This window comes from Lissotriton vulgaris, unplaced genomic scaffold, assembly GCF_964263255.1.
Source record: "Lissotriton vulgaris unplaced genomic scaffold, aLisVul1.2 SCAFFOLD_4013, whole genome shotgun sequence".
Taxonomy (NCBI): Eukaryota; Metazoa; Chordata; class Amphibia; order Caudata; family Salamandridae; genus Lissotriton; species Lissotriton vulgaris.
Window position 1 is genome coordinate 122848 of NW_028249804.1, and position 4949 is coordinate 127796.

Sequence of the window (4949 nt, forward strand, 5' to 3'; positions counted from 1 at the left end):
GCGCTCCGGTGAAGTGGCGCCTCTTCTTGCCTCCCTCGGCGGCCCCCGTATGCCAGGAGAGGGCCGCCGCATCAAGTGTACCAGGCCGCGTTGGGCCTTAAGCCTCTGTGCCCCGCATCACGTGACGGGGAGCACCGCCGCGTCATCGGCCGTGCCCCCGCCACAGCCGTGCAGCCATTGGCTGCCTACACCGGGCCTTCTGCTGTGAGCCCCGGCGCCCGGGGAAGCCCCATCTCGTCGCAGAGAGGGCCGTGGAGCCTGAGAGCCCCCTACGATCTGCCCCACACCTTGGTCCCGCCTCGCCCCCGGCACCGGTGCTCAAAAGCTGACCCAGCACCGCGCCGGGTCGAGTGAGGCCCCGGGAGGGCTGGGACCCCCCCTCGCCTAGAGTCCACGCAAGGGCCCCGGAGGGCCGAAGTTCACAGGTAACCCCCGGGGAGGAGGGCGGAAGGCCGGACAGGGCCCTGAGTTCGCCCCTCCCCTGGGGAGCATTGAGCCTCCAATGACCCAGAGGCCTCAGTTAAATCCACAGATGCCTCACTACCAGTTGACTGTGCATGCCTGAAGCCAGGCTCATACTAAAGTAACTGTGCATGTCTGATTACCTGTTTTAAGCCTGCTGATGAAGTGGTATAATATTTCCCTGTACTGAATTTCTTGCAGGGGCGGGCTTCTACGAATCCTGATGGGGTTATGTTATGATACTGATTGATTTACTCCATTGATATTTCGACAACCTGATTACTGGTATTGAACTGTTGGTATTCGCAAGATGAAAATGTTCATAATCGCTTCCTGAAATGGTTTAGCCCTGTACAAGGGAGTTATTTGTCTTAATGAGAAGAATTGCCTTTATGTAAAGAAGGGCCTGAATGAGCTGGTTATTATTTTAAGATGCAATGGATTAATGAATGAAATGCTTTACTGAAAAGGCTTTAATGAAAATGCATAATGAAATGCTTCCAGGAAATGCTTTAAGAAATGCTGATGAATTAATTGCCATGATTTTAAGCCTATATAAAAGCTATTGTTTTTTTATCCAAAGTACTGGTGCGGTCTCCATTATTGCGCCCACTTATTGACTCAGTGGATGAGTGTGTTGAGTAGCTACTTTACACGTAAGCCCCTGGCTGCCTTCCTGCTCGAGCCAAGCTACCCCCCGGAGAACTGGTGGTCCCAGTTCTTACAGTGTATGTCAAAGGAAACTGACAAATTAAGCACTGGGAACGTGGATGGGAAAGTAGGCGAAACATTTGGTGTGCAAACATAAAATTTTGATGTCTAGGACCTCAAGAACCAGAATGCACCTGGGGTTCACAGTTACCTAATATCTGGGACAGTACTCCCTTTGGGGACCCCTATAATAGTAGTACAAAAATGTTTCAACAACAATGTGTGTTTTTGCTCCGTCAAGGGGGGCCGCGAAGTGAAAGAGGCTGAATTTACTATCCTCTTCATTGCCCATATCTAAAACGCTAGGTTCTTACAAAGTGCTTATGTTGTGGAATGAAACATATCTTAATTATTCTTTTAGCGTTGTTTCCACGTACTGCATCTTCCTAATCAATTACATTTTTGGATTGTATTACTTATTCTACTGGCCATTGAAAATCTAGTTTCTTCTTTCTTTTATGTCTTTTTCTTACTATTTACAAGCTTGGTGAGCTGCTTTTTGTATCTTTTTATCTAGTCTAGCTTCGTTTCTTTTCATTTATTGAGTGGCTTCTTTCTGCCATAAACCATAGCTGTCGAACATGGCTGGCGTAGTTCTCTTTCTGCGAAGAGCTATTCCTAACGTTTCTATTTTGTCGTGGTCAAAAAGATCCCGTTAGTAAACTTGAAACTTGTAAACTTGAAGGTTTATAGAGCGCGAATTGTTGCCCGAAGGCGTCCAAGCGCTAGTTAGTGGCCACGGATTTTCCCGGTCTTTGTTTATGCCATAGTTCTCTATACGTTACAGTGGCTAATCCATATTTCACATACATGTCCTTATTAGGGGTGCCTTTCGGTGGTGCCAGATGACTGACCTCTAATAAACGGTCTGGCCAAAAAAATCAAACAATCGTGAGAAGACAGGCATGACGTAATGAAGGTCAACATGAATATCTCAAATAAATTTAAGCAAAAGCCCACATTGCATGTCCTTCTCTATCTGCAAAGAAAGGGAGTATTCCTAATCTCCGTTTGTTTGCACGCAGGGATTGTTTCACCTAAGGGGAATACTAGTATTCGGTCGAACTTATTCAACCAGACAATCAATCAAATAACAAAGTAAGAATCGATTCTTTACGACCTTACCCGGACCGTTGTGGGCAGTTTCCTTGTCCCCTTCCAGTGCCCGTTTGTCCTCTGACTACAAATATGCGGCATTCCTGCATGGTCCCAGTCAGGACCACAGGCCACTCGAGAGAGGTCCGTTCGGAACCAGTGAAGGTCAGTTGATCGGCCGCAAGACGAGGGTCTCTTTCAGGCTCTTTCGACTCCGTCATTAGGACCTCTCTCACTGGACCCACGTTTCGCTGATGGGCCCCGACGTTGGTGCGCCAATTGTGAAAAAGAAGCGAGACTCCCAAGACTTTCGATGCCGCTTGGTGCAAACCACAGGATTTAAAAAACACATTTCTTAAAAGATCGGTTATCAAATTCGGAGTTCAGGGATACTAGACTTTTATGTCCTACCTCGCTCCTATGGGGAGATAGGCTGGTAGCCACGGTAGCCAGCCTCCACCATGATAACCTATGGAGCAAGATAGCCTTTCGATAGTGAACAACGAAGACGGCGGTCATTCACTACCAGAGCATGCCACTTGCACATACACATGCTCTACCTTCCACATACACTGCACTCTGCCCAGGGGGGTACCTTGGGCCTTCCATAGGAGTGACTAATGTGTACCGAAAGGGAAGGGTTAGGCCCGGCCAGTGGGGACACCGACCGGGTTGACACAGCAGTTCGCGGACTGCACACAGACACTGCAGTGGCAGGCCTGAGACTCCATTTTAGGGCTACGCGCGTGGGTGGAACAACCAGTGCTGCAGGCCCACTCGTAGCATTCGTCATCACCAGCCCTGGTACACCTGGTGCACTTTACTATGGACTTCTAGGTGATACAAATATGCCAATCATGTTTATACAATAACAATTTACACAGGGAGCACTTACACTCTGGCCCTGATCAGCAGCGGCAGAGTGTCCAAAGCATCTAAACCAGAAGAACGAAATCCAGCACAACATAAAAAAAAACGGAGGTAGAGGCAAAAAGACAGGGAAAACCACGCCAGAGGTGCCAGGTTTAACAGGGGTCTTTTCAGCTCAACTGTTACGTGGCTATGCAGTTATGAAAAGAAAGTTCCGGAGTAGGTATCAACGATACAAGCCCAGGGCCATAACACAGGCCCCCACATGCCCCACAGTACGGGGGGCCCCCTCAGCAGTATACTCACTCCGGAGAGCTCCGGATGAAATCTGGAGCAGGGGCCCCTCTGTGAACCTTGTCCCTTCAACTTTCGTTACGCCACTGCACAAGCCTTCTCTACAAAATGCTTCGGAGGTCGGAGGATAAGGTACCCAGGAAAACTGTGATAACATCTTGTTTGTTAACAGAGAACGCTTTTGGTTTTGTCAGCTTGAGAAACAATGGTGATCAGTTGACACTATACGTAAGAACCTTGGCATATTAATACGCAAAATCATGCAAACAGGGTTACCATGCACTGTCAAAAAAAGAAGACCCTTGCTGTTGATATATAGCCCAATTGTTTTCAATGATACGGTTCCATAATTTTAGGAAGAAGAAGCATTTATGGTGGGAAAGTTTAATCGAATCCCATGGTGTCATGTAAACAGTCGCGGCCAGCAAAGCGGGTTGAGTTCACGCCAGGGGGAGGAGGGGGTGGGGGGTGGGGTGTAATCTACCAGTATCTTATCTATATAAATAATCACGCGCCGCCGCCTCAGCACCTGCTTGCTCTAGAGTCCTGGTGCCCTTTTAGGCAACCTCCCGCTTCCTGTTCCCCTAATCCAATCACAACAATTTCTGATTGGTTAGGTGCAGCGGAGAGCGCCCCGGCAGGGCCATTTTCTCTATGTAGGCTGCCTGCAGTCTACATAGACAAAACGGAGGAGTGTGCATGACTACTTTGTTTGACCCTGGGGCCAACCAAACAGTCAGTACTCACAACAGTAGGTAAGCCACTCCCCCCGCCCTCAAGCATGACTGCCCGCCCGCCCCCAACCAGGCACAGAGGCACTTCTGCTTTCTCGCAATGCAAGAAGGCAGAAACATAAATGGTAGTTTTTACCGTTTATGTTTCTACCTTCTCGCACTGCCAGAAAGCTGTGGGGCGATGCCCCATGCCCCAATGGGAGAGCCGCCACTGCGTTCTCTGTCTGTCATAACTCAAGATGTTAATCCGTGGTAATATCTATCCGCTTTGGACAAGGTCCTCCATTTTGCTATCAAAATGTAACTCATCCTGTGCAGACACAAACCCTCAAGTCCATACTGCATGAAACTGGGTGGGTTTCACCCAAAAGAGGGCCCTCCACAAATTGCCACAAGCAATGCAATAACACAGGGCAAGCACTAGGAAAATGTGATGCAAACAATGCAGTAACACAGGGCAGGCACGAGGAGAATCTGATGCACACAATGCAATAACACCAGCCAGGCACTAGGAGAATCGGACGCAAACAATGCAATAACACAGGCCAGGCACGAGGAGAATCTGATGCAAAGAATGCAATAACACAGGCCAGGCACAAGGAGAATCTGACGCAAAAAATGCAATAACACAGGCCAGGCACGAGGAGAATCTGATGCAAACAATGCAATAACAAAGGCCAGGCACAAGGAGAATCGGACGTAAACAATGCAATAACACAGGCCAGGCACAAGGAGAATCTGCCGCAAACAATGCACTAATACAGGCCAAAATAATTAAACAAC